General features: G+C 45.0%; 2 long non-coding RNA genes across 9 annotated transcripts; both read right to left on the bottom strand.

The window, feature by feature from the left end:
- Nucleotides 1-7,053: 7,053 nt before the first annotated feature.
- LOC127923156 (uncharacterized) lies at nt 7,054-10,984 on the bottom strand. Its single transcript, XR_008113503.1, has 3 exons — nt 9,842-10,984; nt 9,374-9,488; nt 7,054-8,890 (listed from the first exon to the last, which is right to left on the bottom strand). It is a non-coding gene; the product is annotated as an uncharacterized LOC127923156 (long non-coding RNA).
- A 394-nt stretch (nt 10,985-11,378) lies between these two features.
- On the bottom strand, nt 11,379-13,071 carry LOC127923155 (uncharacterized). Of its 8 annotated transcripts, none has more exons than XR_008113500.1 (4): nt 12,252-13,071; nt 12,117-12,218; nt 11,850-12,082; nt 11,379-11,514 (listed from the first exon to the last, which is right to left on the bottom strand). It is a non-coding gene; the product is annotated as an uncharacterized LOC127923155 (long non-coding RNA). The 8 variants fall into 8 exon arrangements; XR_008113501.1 differs by having other exon boundaries at nt 12,117-12,184; XR_008113495.1 differs by having other exon boundaries at nt 11,850-12,218.
- Nucleotides 13,072-18,304: the final 5,233 nt, after the last annotated feature.

The following is an 18,304-nucleotide window of genomic DNA, read 5'->3' as shown; positions in this document are numbered from 1 at the left end:
AGGTGGACACAGGGGCTTGTGGTAGGAGGTGGACACAGGGGCTTGTGGTAGGTGGACACAGGGGCTTGTGCCCTGTAGTAGGAGGTGGACACAGGGGCTTGTGCCCTGTAGTAGGTGGACACAGGGGCTAAATCTCTGCGCTCTCCTTTAAGACCCAAGCTCCACTACTACACAGATACTACTTCATAAAACCACACTAGCCCCATAACCTGGTAGTCTCTGCTACAAGGCTGCAGTTAGGTTTAGTCTGTCTGTTGACATGGTGTTTCACTATTTCTCTACCATAGGGCTGAAGACTCCAGCGGTGACCAGCCAGGTAGCAGGCAAGCAGGCCCAGAACCCCCTTCAGAGGGCCGGCTCGGCCAGATTCAACCGCCCCGCAGCTGCTGCCACAGGTAAGAGTTCTGTTTGAACGTTTTGGTGTTGGGTTTGGGTTTTGTGCCTGGGTTCCGTCTGCTAGTGTTTAGTGTTTTTCTATGTAACGGTTAGGGTTGCTTAGAAGGCACTAGAGCCAAGGATCTTGAAGTATATTTAAACAATAAGGTCCGAGGGGGTGTTGTATATGGCCAATATACCACGGTGGCGTGCCTGGACACCGCCCTTTGCCATGGTATGTTGGCCATATATCACAAACCCCTGATGTGCCTTATTGCTGTTATAAACTGGTTACCAACATAATTAGAACAGTAAAAATAACTGTTTTATCATATCCGTTGTATACGGTCTGATATACAACGGCTGTCAGCCAATCAGCATTCAGGGCTCGAACCACCCAGTTTATAATTTATTATACTGTCTCTGAAAAAGAGGCTTGAGGGCAATATGATTCTCACCCATAAAGGTGTCATGGTTATACAGTATGAAAGTGATGTGTCATTTTCCAGGAAGTAGCCTTGAAGTTTTTTTACTTTCGTTTTTGAGTTTTGTAAGCTTTTAAAATGGTCTTCAATGGGTAAAAATGGAGCGCAATGTTCTTCAGTGCAAAAACTTTATTACAGGCATCTGGCAGAAGTAAATTCATCCACAAACACAGCTTTAATTGTATATACAGTACCGGTCAAAAGTTTGGACACACCTACTCATTCAAGGGTTTTTCTTTATTTGTACTATTTTATACATTGTAGAATAAAAATGAAGACATCAAAACGATGAAATTACACATGGAATCATGTAGTAACCAACATTTTTTAAACAAATGTATTTTAGATTCTTCAAAGTAGCCTCACTATGCCTTGATGACAGCTTTGCACACTCTTGGCATTCTGTCAACCAGCTTCACCTGGAATGCTTTTGCAATAGTTTTGAAGGAGTTTCCACATGTTGAGCACTTGTTGGCTGCTTTTCCTTCACTCTGTGGTCCAACTCATCCCAAACCATCTCAATTAGTTTGAGGTGGATGATTATGGAGACCAGGTCATCTGATGCAGCACTCCATCACTCTCCTTCTTGGTCAAATAGCCCTTACACAGCCTGGAGGTGTGTTGGGTCAATGTCCTGTTGAAAAACAAATGATAGTCCCACTAAACGCAAACCAGATGGGATGGCGTATCGCTGCAGAATGCTGTGGTAGCCATGCTGGTTATGTGCCTTGAATTCTAAATAAATCACAGACAGTGTCACCAGCAAAGCACCATCACACCTCCTCCTTCATGCTTCATGGTGGGAACCACACATGCGGAGATCATCCGTTCACCTACTCTGTATCTCAGAAAGACATGGCAGTTGGAACCAAAAATCTCCCATTTGGACTCATCAGACCAAAGGACAGATTTCTTCCAGTCTAATGTCCATTGCTCATGTTTCTCGGTCCAAGCAAGTCTCTTCTTATTATTGGTGTCCTTTAGTAGTGGTTTATTTCTGGCAATTTGATCATGAAGGCCTGACTCAGTCTCCTCTGAACAGTTGATGTTGAGATATCTGTTACCTGAACTCTGTGAAGCATTTATTTGGGCTGCCATTTCAGAGGCTGGTAACTGTAATAAACTTATCCTCTGCAGCACAGGTAACTCTGGGTCTTCCTTTCCTGTGGCGGTCCTCATGAGAGGCAGTTTCATCATAGCGCTTGATGGTTTTTGCGACTGTACTTGAAGAAAATGTCAAAGTTCTTGACATTTTCCGCATTGACTGACCTTCATGTCTTAAAGTAATGATGGACTGTCGTTTCCCTTTGCTCATCTGAGCTGTTCTTCCCATAATACGGACTTGGTCTTTTACCAAACAGGGCTGTCTTCTGTATACCAACCCTACCTTGTCACCACACAGCTGATTGGCTCAAATGGATTAAGAAGGAAAGAAATTCTACAAATGAACTTTTAACAAGGTACACCTGTTAATTGAAACGCATTCCAGGTGACTACCTCATGAAGCTGGTTGAGAGAATGCCAAGTGTGTGCAAAGCTATCAACAAGGCAAAGGGTGACCTTGAAGAATCTCAAGTATAGAATATATATATATATATATATATTTGTTTAAACTCTACAGGACCGGTGTGTCCCCCACAGGATGGTTAAGCTAACATAGGCTAATGTGATTAGCATGAGGTTATAAGTTACATGAACATTTCCCAGGACAGACATATCTGATATGGGCAGAAAGCTTTAAATTCTTGTTTATCTAACTGCACTGTCCAATTTACAGTAGCTATTACAGTGAAAGAATACCATGCTATTGTTTGAGGAGAGTTCACAATTATGAACTTGAAAATGTATTAATGAACCATTTGGGCAGTCTTGAACAGATATGCAATGGTTCATTGGATCAGTCTCAAACTTTGCACACACTGCTGTCATCTAGTGGCCAAAGTATGAATTAAACCTGGGCTGGAATAATACATTATGGCATTTTTCTTGCATTTCAAAGATGGTTTAAAAAAAAATGACGCATGTTTTTTTCTTTATTATCTTTTACCAGATCTAGTGCGTTGTTCTTCTACATTCATTTCACATTTCCACAAACTTCAAAGTGTTTCCTTTCAAATGCTATCAAGAAAATTCTTGCTTCAGGTCCTGAGCTACAAGCTGTTAGATTTGGGTATGTCATTTTAGGGGCAAATTGAAAAAAAGCGATGGATCCTTAAGAGGTTTTTTAACACTTATTTGGAATCATGTAGTTACCAAACGTGTTATTTCATAGTTTTGATGTCTTCACTATTATTCTATATTGTATAAAATAGTCAAAATAAAGAAAACCCCTGGAATGAGTAGGTGTTTCCAAACTTTTGACTGGTACTGTATATATCTTAAATGACCTAGTTTTCATGAATTTGATGATATAATCAAGCAAGCACATTCAAAAGATTAGGGGACAGGAACAGGAAGTATGACGTAGGACGATATCACTTGCACGTTGTATCAGTGCACTTCCCTTGACCAGTGTTGTCAAAAGTGTTGCAATGTTGTTATATCACAGATGGCTGACTGAATAATTCTAGCTCAATATACAGTATAATCCCAAAGTGTTTCTATAACTATGAACTCACTTTTAACCTCATTTCATTTCACTGAAGCAGTGGTGTGAAGTACTTTTAAGTAAAAAAAAAACTTCAAAGTATTACTTAATAATTATTTTGGTACCTGTACTTTATGGTTAACATTTTTGAAAACTATTACTTTTACTTTACTACATTTCTAAAGAAAATAATGTACTTTTTACTCCATGCAGTTTCCCTGACACCCAGAAGTATTTGTTACATTTTGAATGCTTAGCAGGACAGGAAAATAGTCCAATTCTCACACTTATAATATAATAATAATAATATATGCCATTTAGAACATCCCTGTCATGCCATCCCCCGGGATAAAACCTGATCTGAGCTACAGAAGGACCACTTCACTCCCTGGCCATCCCTAAAACACAAATGCTTTGTTTGTAAATTATGTTGGAGTGTGCCCTTGCTGTCCTTTAAAAAAATAGAAAATGTTTATTTTTGATACTTAAAAGTACATTTGTGCAATTACATTTACATTTGATTATTAAGTATATTTAAAACCAAATACATTTAGACTTTTACTCAAGTAGTATTTTACTGGGTGACTTTTACTTGAGGCATTTTCTATTAAGGTATATTTACTTTTACTGAAGAATTCAATACTTTTTCCACCACTGGTTTTAAGTCACTGTGTTTAGTTCAAAGGTTTTCTATTTCAAACACATTTATGGACTCTTGGGGAGACAAGAGGGAGAGAATTATAAATAGAAGAATGTAAAAACGTGTTAGCGATTTGGAAAGCATTCCCATGTGTGTGTGGGTCATTAGGAGCGTTTGGGTTGTGCGTTCTGGCTGACTTGCTCGGAGCTCACAAGCTCGTGACAAGGGTAAACAAACACACAAAGAATGGTGTCCCGAACACTTCCTGTCATTAAAGGGATACAGGGGACTGATGGAAATCACTTGGAGTGAAACTAGGCTAAACTGTTGCCTCTGTCACACACACACCCTGTGTGTGCGCATGGTTAAACAGCGCTGTTGTATCCAGGCTTGTCACAGATGACCGTCGGCCACGTCAACAGTGCCCTGGCGTCGCTACAAATACTTCTTACCTTTGACTGCATTGTTGTGGACATGTGCTCTAATGTGGCGATTCCCATCTGTTTTAACTGGCAGGTTGGCACCGTGTGGTGAGTCAGGACGAGAATAGTCCAATGTAATGTGTTGACACTAGGGCCATTCGTCCTGCGACCTCTACTGTTGGCAGTTGGCAATAATGCCACTACTAAGGACATGTGGTCTGAACGTGCTCCTATCAACAGGTCTCAGATTAGTTTTTGTTGCTCAGCTCATAAGAGTTGAGGTTAGATTTGGGTTTGCGATTGCTGATCCCAAAACAGTCTTTTAAAAAGCAGAAAGTACAGTGTTTTTAGTTAACATTTTTAGGCCATCTCACAGAGGCTTTGAATTATGGATGTGTTCCTGGAGGCCTGGTCAAGCATGGGTCTGTGGTTAGTCCCCTCCCCAGCCTGGGCTGGTCTTGATTGGGCTAGGCCTCGGCGCCTGGCTGCCTCTCTGCTGCGGTTGCGTCAGGAACTCCCATTGGGGTTTGTGGGGAGCCACCAGTTGCAGACATGCTGTCACCCCCGTCGGCATACCACCACCACACACACACACACATAAACAAAACACATGGCTTTACAGGACAGCGGTTACAATGGCTGTTGAAGCTGTCTGGCAAGATGCCTGTTTTCAGTTTTCTTTTATAAGACAGACTTTATTCATTTTGTTGCCCCCTGCCTAAGTTTAGATATTGGATCAGTGCAGCGCTGCTATGGGACTATTTATACTTCAGGCCTGAGTTGTACTTGAGTTGTCTTGCCTTGTAGCTCAGGATGTATTTCCCAAGTGGGGCTCTTACATGAAGTGACCACTTGGAGATTCTTCGAGTCTCATTTGTCAAACTAAAATATTGTTTTTGTTAGTTCTGTCACATTGTTGGATACAGGACCATGCATTTCAGGGGTGTCATTTTAGTGAAACTTAGGGTATGGCAAAGTGACAAGGAGCTTATTTTACTGCCTTTCCTTCCGCTCTGAGGCGTCTGCATGGTCCTAAAGTCAGACTGCTCAGAGGTGGCACCACAGGTCCCAGAGTGGTGTGGTACGTAGTTTTTCATGGTAGCCGAACCAGGTGAAACTCTGGACCTTTTACAGTATGACGTTATTAATATGTTGTAAAAAAGGATTCATATGGAACCAGAGTATTTCTAATCAGGTCACAGGGTTTTAAAACATTCCTGGAAAACTCCTGGCCTTGAGGAGGAGGATAAACCCTGTCAAACTTCAACAACTTTGTACTTATGAATTATATGTAAAAGCAGAACACTGTTGGTTTCCTATACACAGACACAGAGAAGCAACATGATTGGACAATAAAACTCACAGGGCTGAGCTTGCTTTGTGCAGGTTGCATATAGTCTGCGCTATACAACTGTAGGCCTAATTTACAAACCAGTCTGAGTGTCAACTACTGTGTTTATTGATTCATTCCACTTAATCATTTTGGATTGGAAAAGGTCTAGATGGCCTAGTCAGACCAAATTTTAATATAAACCAAATTTGATCCCATTCACATTTCCTCACGAACAAATGGGCTATAAATACACAATGTTACCGCTTGGTCTACCCTGGCCAGAGGAACAGTTGATCAGACTGATAAAGAGTCATTTCCATGCAATACAGCATGTCAGATGGCTGGTGTTTAGGCTGCTACATTGATGTAAGAGTTTTTGCTTGTGTGGGAAGTGATGGGTTTTCACGCTTGCTAAATACCAGAGGAAAGTAGAGAGAGCCCCTTGAGCTTTGTTCGCTGTGCTCGGGCCGTGCGACCTGCGATTTCTGTGAATCTGATTGGTTGAGACACGCAAAGCGCTGTAGCTGAACTCCGATATGAAGGACAAAGACATTCTGTGCGTTGAGTTCGACAAATCATGAGGCAAATGGTTCTAAAAAACAGCACTTTGCTATTAAACTCTACCGAACAAACATATGAATGCCGAACAAACATATGAATGCCGAACAAACATATGAATGCCGAACAAACATATGAATGCAACATGTTGTTTTGGTCCCATGAGCTGAAATAAAAGATCCCAGAAATGTTCCATATGCACAAAAGCAAAGCTTATTTCTCTCCAATTTTTTGCACAAATGTGTTTTACGTCCCTGTTTGTGAGCATTTCTCCTTTGCCAAGATAATCCATCCACCTGACAGTTGTGGCATATCAAGAAGATGATTTTAAAAAGCATGATCATTGCACAGGTGCACCTTGTGCTGGGGACAATAAAAGGCCACTCTAAAATGTGCAGTTTTGTCACACAACCCTATGCCACAGATGTCTCAAGTTTTGAGGGAGCTTACAATCGGCATGCTGACTGCAGGAATGTCCACCAGAGCAGATAATTGAATGTTCATTTCTCTACCATGAGCCTCCTCCGACGTCGTTTTAGAGAATACGGCAGTACATCCAACCGGACTAAAAACTACAGACCATGTGTTACCACGCGTGTTGCGTTTATATTTTTGTTCTGTATAAATTAAAAGTGGCGCTGCCACACCTGATTTGAAAATGAAATGCCGACTTGCAACAGATGTTCCGGTGGCCCTGAGACCACTAATACCGCTAAAGTGAATTAGCCTTTTAAAAGGAATTGGAAGGATATTAGTACCCATTTTAAATTGTTGGTGTTGAGCTCGGGAATGGCCATACCCAACTGCCGTCTATCTCGCATCTCTCACTCACTCACTCACTCACTCACTCACTCACTCACTCACTCACTCACAGACAGACAGATTTCTCTCTGGAGTGACCTTGTCCCTGTAAACCACGGCTGCCTCAGAGGAGAGGGGGATGTGGAGGGGAGAGGGCTGTTACAAACCCATTAACTAGCCTACTAATATTGTTGCATTGGTTAAGTCTAGGGGTCTTTGGCCTCGTAACATGGTCTGTAACCTGACTCATTATGTCTAGGGGTCTTAGTTACATAGTTACATGGTTTGTAACCTGAATGAATGTGTGCATTTGTGAGAAATCAGCATATGCACCTCAATGTTGAATGTACTGTGCCCAGGGAGAGAGCAACCTTACCTTGGTCCAGGGCCAGCACTGTCTCTCTTGACGTCTGGGTCGGCGAGTCCAAGCAAATGATTATTTCTTCAGATGGTGCTGAAACATAAATATGTACAAAAAAGAAAAGGCCTTCCCAAACTAAAGACTCAAAAAACTAACGAAAGCCCTCAAACAAAACCAGTTGGTTCCCCAAGCTGCCACTGTGACATCACCTTAATTGTAAGTACCTGATGTGCTTATCAAGCCTTGGCTCAGCACCTAGACCTGGTTGCTTCCCTCTGGTGGTGGAGTGTGGAAGTGTATCCTGGAGAGTGTCTTTGTCTATGTCCTAACACTAACCTTCCCCTCCACATCATAACAGGGGGAAGAGTAGGAAGTGCCATCATGTGACTGACACCCCCTGACTCACATTTGATCATATGCCCCATTCACTACCACACCCTCCAATGTGCTCCAATGCGTATCTTGTCATTATTGATTAGGTGTTGTTGGGACATCACTATCTATTGGCATTAATTAAATTCATAAACCCCCAACAGAATGTCAGTGGCATTGAATCCCAGCCATCTCTATGGTCCAGTGTTTATCTGTGCCTCATCATCCATATACCCCCTGTGGTGTGTATTCCACGCTGATTCTCCAGACGGTGAAAAGAGCAGCTGAAGGATGGAAATGGACAGCCATTCACAGGCTGTCTGTACAGTCACCCTGTAGAACAGTGTCACTCATCAGTATTCTGAGGCGCTTGTGTTTGTTTTATGTGTGACAAATGCATCCCTTTCACAGACGCCACCCTCCCACTGAATAGGCTTAACACAGCACCTGCCACAGAGGGAGAGATGGAGATAGAAGGAATAGAAAGAGAGAGGGGAGTGATGGGAGAGGGGTGGAGAGAGGGGAGTGATGGGAGAGGGGTGGAGAGAGGGGAGTGATGGGAGAGGGGTGTGGCCTCCTGCTTTCAAGGATCCACATTTTTCTTCTCTCCTTTATCTCTGCTCTCCCGTCAGTTAGAACCTCGGTATGAACCATCTGCATCCTCCCACCTTCTCTTCTCTCCTTTATCTCTGCTCTCCCATCAGTTAGAACCTCGGTATGAACCATCTGCATCCTCCCACCTTCTCTTCTCTCCTTTATCTCTGCTCTCCCATCAGTTAGAACCTCGGTATGAACCATCTGCATCCTCCCACCTTCTCTTCTCTCCTTTATCTCTGCTCTCCCATCAGTTAGAACCTCGGTATGAACCATCTGCATCCTCCCACCTTCTCTTCTCTCCTTTATCTCTGCTCTCCCATCAGTTAGAACCTCGGTATGAACCATCTGCATCCTCCCACCTTCTCTTCTCTCCTTTATCTCTGCTCCATAATTAGAACCTGTCCATCTGCTCCTCCCACCTTCTCTTCTGGGAGTCCTTTATCTCATGTCTCCCACTTAGCCGCCCCATCTGCATCCTCCCTCCTTCTCTCCCTAGCAGCATCTCTGTGTTTCCCATCAGTAGAACCTCGGTAGAACCATCTGCATCCTCCCACCTTCTCTTTGTCCTTTATCTTGTCTCCCAAGAGAACCTCTAACGCCTATTGAACCATCTGCATCCTCCCACCTTCTCTTCTCTCCTTTATCTGTGCTCTCCCATCAGTTAGAACCTCGGTATGAACCATCTGCATCCTCCCACCTTCTCTTCCTCTTTATCTTGCATCGTCCCATCAGTTTCTGAACCTACATTTGAACCATTGCATCCTCCCACCTTCTACTTCTCTCCTTTATCTCTGCTCTCCCATAAGTTAGAACCTCGGTATGAACCATCTGCATCCTCCCACCTTCTCTTCTCTCCTTTATCTCTGCTCTCCCATCAGTTAGAACCTCGGTATGAACCATCTGCATCCTCCCACCTTCTCTTCTCTCCTTTATCTCTGCTCTCCCATCAGTTAGAACCTGGGTATGAACCATCTGCATCCTCCCACCTTCTCTCTCTCCTTTATCTCTGCTCTCCCATCATTAGGACCTGGTATGAACCATCTGCATCCTCCCCCTTCTCTTCTCTCCTTTATCTCTGCTCTCCCATAAGTTAGAACCTCGGTATGAACCATCTGCATCCTCCCACCTTCTCTTCTCCCTCTTTATCTCTGCTCTCTCCATCATCTGGGAGTGGTGTAACCATCTGCATCCTCCCACCTTCTCTTCTCTCCTCCTCTGCTCTCCCATCAGTTAGAACCTCAGTATGAACCATCTGCATCCTCCCACCTGGGAGTGGTCTCCTTTATCTCTGCTCTCCCATCAGTTAGAACCTCGGTATGAACCATCTGCATCCTCCCACCTTCTCTTCTCTCCTTTATCTCTGCTCTCCCATCAGTTAGAACCTCGGTATGAACCATCTGCATCCTCCCACCTTCTCTTCTCCTTCTCTTCCCTCCATCCATGTGTCCATCCTCCCCCTCACATGTTCACCCTGGGAGTGAAGGAGAGCGAGATGTTATTCTCATGTCCCTCCCACTTGCCGCTCTGCGCACACTCCTCCCTCCTCCCTCCCTAGCAGCATCTCTCTGTGTGTTTTCTTCACAGTACTATCGAAAGAACCAATGTGAGATACACAGAGATGCCGAGGCTGTGCTTTGTCTAACCGTGTGTTTGTGTGAAAGAGAACCTCTAACGCCTATTGGTCCCAAATGCTGCAGTCTGTGTTTGTTGCGGTGTGTGTGTCTGTGTCCGCGGCTGTGTGTGTGTGAGGCACACTAGGGGACATTGCATACTACCGCTGATCCTCTGAAGAAGAGATTATCTTCATCGTTCGTGTTTCTGCCTACATTTGTTCCTTTCTCTCTGAGGATTCTACTACAGACTAGACCTGGACTATCTCTCCATACTGTTACTGCCTCTACTGCAGGTGGCAGAAAAACAATGCTATTTTTGGCGCCATTTTCTCTTGTTTTCCATTGGCTGGGGGTACAGCTCGAGTGTAATTTTTTTTCCCCCTACACTCCCGCACTCATTCACAGCTCCTGTAGCTCTCTCTCTCGCTATCTGGGAGTGGTGTAGCTCTCTCTCTCCCTCTATCTGGGAGTGGTGTAGCGCTCTCTCGCTATCTGGGAGTGGTGTAGCTCTTTCTCCCCCTCTATCTGGGAGTGGTGTAGCTCTCTCTCTCCTTCTATCTGGGAGTGGTGTAGCTCTCTCTCTCCCTCTATCTGGGAGTGGTGTAGCTCTCTCTCTCCCTCTATCTGAGGGTGGTGTAGCTCTCTCCATCTATCCGGGAGTGGTGCAGCTCTCTCTCTCCCTCTATCTGGGAGTGGTGTAGCTCTCTATCTGGGAGTGGTGTAGCTCTCTCTCTCCCTCTATCTGGGAGTGGTGTAGCTCTCTCTCTCCCTCTATCTGGGAGTGGTGTAGCTCTCTCTCTCCCTCTATCTGAGGGTGGTGTAGCTCTCTCCATCTATCTGGGAGTGTGTCCTCTCCTTGGTGCAGCTCTCTCTCCTCTATCTGAGGGTGGTGTAGCTCTCTATCTGGGAGTGGTGTAGCTCTCCTCTCCCTCTATCTGGGGTGGTGTAGCTCTCTCTCTCCCTATCTGAGGAGTGGTGTAGCTCTCTTTTGAGACCATCTATCTGGGAGTGGTGCAGCTCCTCTCTCTCCCTCTATCTGAGGGTGGTGTAGGATCTACCTCCCCCTATCTGGGAGTGGTGTATCTCTCTCTCCTCTATCTGAGGGTGGTGGAGGATCTACCCATCTATCCGGGAGTGGTAGCTCTCCTCTCCAACCTAGTCTGGAGGAGTGGTGTAGCTCTAGAGACTCATCTATCTGGGAGGAGTGTATCTGGGAGTGGTGTAGCTACTGGGAGTGGTGTAGCTGCTCTTTTGGACTTGGTTTTGTTGGGAGTCTTTTTCTCTTGTTCCCTCCTTTTCTTCACCTGTACTAGAGGAGTATCTACCTAGAGACCAACCTAGTCTGGAGGAGTATCTACCTAGAGACCAACCTAGTCTGGAGGAGGATCTACCCTAGAGACTAACCTAGTCTGGAGGAGGATCTACCTAGAGACCAACCTAGTCTGGAGGAGGATCTACCCTAGAGACTAACCTAGTCTGGAGGAGGATCTACCTAGAGACCAACCTAGTCTGGAGGAGGATCTACCCAGAGACTAACCTAGGCTGGAGGAGGATCTACCCAGAGACTAACCTAGTCTGGAGGAGGATCTACCCTAGAGACCAACCTAGTCTGGAGGAGGATCTACCTAGAGACTAACCTAGTCTGGAGGAGTATCTACCCTAGAGACCAACCTAGTCTGGAGGAGTATCTACCCTAGAGACTAACCTAGTCTGGAGGAGTATCTACCTAGAGACTAACCTAGTCTGGAGGAGTATCTACCTAGAGACTAACATAGTCTGGAGGAGTATCTACCTAGAGACCAACCTAGTCTGGAGGAGGATCTACCCTAGAGACTAACCTAGTCTGGAGGAGTATCTACCCAGAGACCAACCTAGTCTGGAGGAGTATCTACCCAGAGACTAACCTAGTCTGGAGGAGTATCTACCCTAGAGACTAACCTAGTCTGGAGGAGTATCTACCCTAGAGACCAACCTAGTCTGGAGGAGTATCTACCCTAGAGACTAACCTAGTCTGGAGGAGTATCTACCCTAGAGACTAACCTAGTCTGGAGGAGTATCTACCCTAGAGACTAACCTAGTCTGGACGAGTATCTACCCAGAGACTAACCTAGTCTGGAGGAGTATCTACCCAGAGACTAACCTAGTCTGGAGGAGTATCTACCCAGAGACTAACCTAGTCTGGAGGAGTATCTACCCAGAGACTAACCTAGTCTGGAGGAGTATCTACCCAGAGACTAACCTAGTCTGGAGGAGTATCTACCCAGAGACCAACCTAGTCTGGAGGAGTATCTACCCAGAGACCAACCTAGTCTGGAGGAGTATCTACCCAGAGACCAACCTAGTCTGGAGGAGTATCTACCCAGAGACCAACCTAGTCTGGAGGAGTATCTACCTAGAGACTAAAGACTAGACAGTGAATTGTTCCCTCCTTTTTTCTTTGCTTCTATACTAGAGGAATCTCTCACCAGAGACATGTTATGGTCTCCTAGACTCTCTCTGTCTAACTTCCATGTGAAGTTGACAGCCAAAGGATTGTTCCGGAATCTCCAACTCCTCTCGGGATGCAAGAAGACCACGGTGGTGTTCCATGCAGGTCTGAGACACACACACACACCTCATCACTCCATCCATCGTACCCCTCCTCCGTTGTCTTATCTCCCACGTTCCCTATTCCTACCCCTGTGCCGCGGCAGCCATTGTTGCCTTGCAGTCCTTCTTTACCAGGGGGTTCTCTCACTGTTGTGTGTAGCCGCCATATCTACAAATTAGATGCCGCTCTCTATGAGTCTGTGTCTGTGTGTGTATTTGTGTGTGTGTTTTCTACACTAGTGGCTCCACCATAGCGTGGTGGTGAATAGCCGGCAAGGCAGAGGGCTTCTTCTAACCGTGAAGCCCAGAGGGCCTGACTCCCATGGTACCCAGACACACAGCCTCATCTGGCTCCTAGTAGCCTGACCATCGTTCTGTCATTAAACCACTATGTTAAGACGGTCTGGAACAGGCCTTTTCTTTATGTTCTGTGTCATTGTATCTATTATAAAGCAGTACTATGGGCCGGCATGCTGGTTTTGTGTCAATCACAAGCTTGACTCCTCCCTCTATCTGTTTCAAATGGTTATACATCTATTTACTGAGTCGTTTTTTCTTGCTATTTAGTCTTTGGCATTTTGTCTGTTGAAACCTGTACTTTAGCCTGACCTGCTGTTTTTGTATTCAAACTAGACTACATATCTGTCTGCGTTCTATTTCTGTTATTAAATGGTTATATCTCTAGCGGCTAGAATAATACTAGTTGCCAAGCAGTGAAATAGTGTGTAATAGTAAAACCGTAATATTACGTGTTGTTTTGTATCCAAGCTCAGGCTGCACGTGTCTGTCTGAGGGCGGCCTCCATCTTAGTGGTTTAGAGACCCACTTCTCTGCTGTGAGAGAAATGTAGGTTACAGCAGGCTTTAGTCACTGCCTGCTCTGCGGCAAGGTTGCCCATTCGTGCAAGAGCTAATCTCAATGTTTTTTCAGCGTTCGCCTGATGAGGGAATTATCTGGTGGAATGAGGACAGAATATTCCAAAGGAGGGACCAGGGAGAGACCCTTCCTGAAATCTGTCTGGTGTACTGGAGAGAGTAGTGGTATTTTGGGAGCGATAAGATTATACATTCTCTAAAGGAATGTTGATATTCTCTAATGAATTCAGCCAGCCATGCCTTCTGGTTCTCATATTTATGTGATGAACAGATATCAAATCTATGTTATTTTTATACCAGGCAACCTGTTTTTAGGGATGTAGGCTAATTTAAAACAGGGCATTTCTGTACAGGCATACTGCTGGGCAGACCCAATCAGTGGAGCACTATAAGGACCCCAGTTCAGTGTTGCTAGGCACACATGTGCTAATGACACCCCATGTTCTCTCACGCACTCCACACACCGACCACAGGAGGTTGGTGGCGCCTTAATTGGGGAGGACGGGCTTGTGGTAACATCTGGTGCCAAATAGGTGGAATGGCATCAAATACATCCAACACACATGGTTTGATGCCATTCCATTGTCTCCGTTCCAGCCATTATTATGAGCCGTCCTCCCCTCAACAGCCTCCTCTGACGTCGATATTTCTCCATGTGTTGCCATGGATACAGCCGGGTTGGGAGTGCAGTCGCCTCTGGGCGGCAGGGTAGCCTAGTGGTTAGAGCGTTGGACTAGTAACCGAAAGGTTGCAAGTTCGAATCCCCGAGCTGACATGGTACAAATCTGTCGTTCTGCCCCTGAACAGGCAGTTAACCCACTGTTAACTCATTGAAAATAAGAATTTGTTCTTAACTGACTTGCCTTGTTAAATAAAGGTAAAATAAAAATGTAAAAAAATAAAAGGCGAGCGACACGGTCTACGAGGCCCCAGTTATTGCAGTTAATGAACTTTGACTGGACTGCCGGTGGGCCAGGGGTCCTTCTAGATTTTCTAGGAGTCTGTAGCCGTGTCACCGGGGATGTGTTCACTTGCCCCTGCATCTCAACTGACACCCTGTTCCCAATATAGGGCCCTGGTCAGAAACAGTACACTATATGGGGTACAGGGTGGTATATGAGAAGTGCTCGGCCTTATTGGGGGCTTGGTTTATTTACAATGTGTCTTACACTTCAGTTTCTAATCATACTTATATTCCATAGTCACCTCAAGGTTGTCAGAGAGATAACGTCTAATACTGAGATAACAGTCGGTAAAGATGTTCTGTGAAGCCCATTATAGGCCAGGCGAGTGCACAGACTCTCTCCCTCCTGCCTGTGGCCCAGCAAGCTTTTCCATGGGTGTATCCAATGCTGCTGACGCCACATCTTTCAGTAATGTACATCAAAATCCTCATTTGACAAATCTGCTGCAGATGCAGTTTCCGGATTAATGCCGTCAGATTCACACTTTTAATTTTTCCAGATTTGATGTTTCAGCTGAGCACAGCAGGGGGCATCTTTAATCCCACCCAGATTAAGACTGTGTGTGTGTGTGTGTGTGTGTGCGCACAAGTGATGGGCACTGTTTACTGCCTCTGGCTGGCACATCAAACCCTTTTTGAAACGTATTCCCAACTGAACTGAAACCATGTTGGTGTTTGAGGCAACTGTAGTTTGCCAGAATGTAGAGAGTGAGAGTTGGACATAGAGCCAATCCCTCATCAACTGTACAGTATTAATTACACTCCTGACTGCTGCTCCAATGGGCTGGCAAATTAAAATACAACCCACTTCATAGGATTAAGACTGGATTACTGTGTGTGGGTGTGTGTGTGTTGGGGGCAGTAGCTTTTCCACCCAGATCACACTTTCACAGCGTGTGTGTGTGTGTGTGTGTGTGTGTGTGTGTGTGTGTGTGTGTGTGTGTGTGTGTGTGTGTGTGTGTGTGTGTGCAGTGGGTCATAATTTTGGCTATAGCTTTTGCACACTGCTCAATGCTGTGAAAGGCTGATCTGGGTGGAAAAGCTACTGCCCCCCAACAGACACACAAACACACACAGTAATCCAGTCTTAATCCCTCCTATGAAGTAGCTTGCATTTTTGCCACCCAGCCCATTGGGGCAGCAGTCAGGAGAGTATAATTAATACTGTACAGTTGATGAGGGATTGGCTATATGTCCAACTCTCACTCTACATTCTGGCAAACTACAGTAGCCTCAAACACCAACATGGTTTCAGTTCGGTTGGAAATACGTTTCAAAAAGGGTTTGATTTATTCAGATGACAGATCTAACACACACACAGCCACACATGCCATCCTCAACTAAAGGACACCCTCTCCACTCGTCTTCATCCTCCTCTCATCCAGCCCCTCATCTCTCCCTTTCAGTAGCACCTCTTAACGTCTCCTCTAGACACTGATCTAAGATCAGTTTAGTGTTTCTCCCCATGATAGTCATGACTTGTGGAGGAAAAGCTGATCCTAGATCTGTGCCCAACTTCCATCCAGAGACTTTTATTCCTAACCTGTAATATATGTTCCAAATGGCACCACCTTCCCTATATCGCGCACTGGTTAAAAGTAGTGCACTAAATAGGGAGTAGGGTGCCATTTGGGATGCACATAATATCCCACTGCATGCTAAGTGGCTAACTGACTGACATCTCTCTCACAGACTGGGCCCTGAACCTCTATCAGCCTGCATGGCAGATCCCAGGTACACACTCTGCAAAATGTCTGCTTGACTCTTTTTTTTTTTCCCTCCAGAAAGGAGAACGGAGAAAAAATAAGCAGGAGACATTTTGTAAAAGGTGACGATATGTTGCTGAATATGATGGAAATAGCCATATCTGAAGCTCCTCCCAGTAAACAGAAATACTACTGGAAAACATGTCATATAATAGTGGTGTATATATTGGTCCAGTGACATCCGCCTCTTAGGCAGATCAGATAAACCTCCATGGCCTTTGTCTTGGTTCTCTTTAGGAGTTTCCGCCCTCATTGAAGTAAACCGAGATGATTGTCATAAATTACAGTTGTGTGTGTGTGTGTGTGTGTGTGTGTGTGTGTGTGTGTGTGTGTGTGTGTGTGTGTGTGTGTGTGTGCGCGTGCGCGCGTGCCTACTGGGAGGATGTTTTGGTTTCCCCTCCCTGGTGTGTTAAAAGAGATTTAGCGATTAGCAGTCACCCACAGGATGCCCCTGTGTGTGTGTGTGTTGCCTTGCTGTGGGTGCTGTGGTCTACTGGGAGGATGTTTTTTGGTTTCCCCTCCCTGGTGTGTTAAAAGAGATTTACTGGCGATGGGGCAGTCACCCACAGGATGCCCCTGTGTGTGTAGTCTCTGTGGTGTTGCCTTTTGGGTGCTGTGGTAGGCTGTGAAAACACAGTTTCATGCCCCATGTTCCACCACTCTGTGGTGTCCCTGCCACACACACTGATGCATGTGAATTTAGAAAAAGAAAATGCATGACAGGAAAATATTTATAACCCAAATGTGCAGATTAGTGTCAAACTGTTAATAAATGGTGTGACTAATAGGATTGCCTTTTGGAAGCTGATGGCAGAAAACACAGGAGTGCCCCATGCTGTGTTATGGGTAGTGGTGTTGCCTTTTGAGCTGCATGCTGGTTATTCTAGAACTAACACAGGATGCCCATGCTGGGTGTGGTGTTGCCTTTTTGAGCTCCATGTGAAAAACACAGGATGCCCCTGTGGGTGAACTGGTGTTGCCTTTGAGCTGCATGCTGGTATTCTAGAACTAACGGATTGAGTTTGAGCTCCATGCTGGTGTTCTAGGTGTTGCCTTTGGGCTGCTGTGGTTATTCTAGAACTAACATTGAGTTTGATGCTCCATGCTGGTTATTCTAGAACTGGAACTGTTGCCTTTTGGGCTCCTGTGGTTATTCTAGAACTAGACGGACAGGATGCCCCATGCTGGTTATTCTAGAACTAGGGGTGGTTTGAGCTCCATGCTGGTTATTCTTGGGTGCAGATGGAGTTTGAGCTCCATGCTGGTTATTCTAGAACTAGACAGGATGCTGGTTATTGTAGAACTGACAGATGGAGTTTGAGCTCCATGCTGGTTATTGGAACTAGACTGATGGTATGGTTATTCTAGAACTAGACAGATGGAGTTTGAGCTCCATGCTGGTTATTCTAGAACTAGGTGATGGTGTTGCCTTTTGGGAACTAGATGGATTGAGTTTGAGCTCCATGCTGGTTATTCTAGAACTAGAGGATGCCCATGCTGGTTATTCTAGAACTAGATGGATTGTGTTGCCTTTGCTGGTTATTCTAGAACTAGACGGATTGAGTGGTCCATGGCTATTCTAGAACAGATGGATTGAGTTTGAGCTCCCCTGGTTATTCTAGAACTAGCCATGAGTTTGAGCTCCATGGGGTTATTGTAGACTGACGGATGGAGTTTGAGCTCCATGCTGGTTATTCTAGAACTAGACAGATGGTGTTATTGTAGAGACAGATGGAGTTTGAGCTCCATGCTGGTTATTGTAGAACTAGACAGATGGTGGTTATTGTAGGGTGTGGGGTTGTCGACCAGATGGAGTTTGCTCCATGCTAGAAGAACTAGGCAGACACACTGACAGAGTGTTATTATATATACACACATGGAGTTTGACACAGAACTAGACACACAGATGGAGTTTGAGCTCACATGCTGGTTATTGTAGAACTAGACAGATGGTGGTTATTGTAGA

This window comes from Oncorhynchus keta, unplaced genomic scaffold, assembly GCF_023373465.1.
Source record: "Oncorhynchus keta strain PuntledgeMale-10-30-2019 unplaced genomic scaffold, Oket_V2 Un_contig_28553_pilon_pilon, whole genome shotgun sequence".
In the NCBI taxonomy this organism is placed as follows: domain Eukaryota; kingdom Metazoa; phylum Chordata; class Actinopteri; order Salmoniformes; family Salmonidae; genus Oncorhynchus; species Oncorhynchus keta.
Note: the sequence above shows the minus strand (reverse complement) of the source record. Positions and strands in the feature narration are given on the sequence as shown.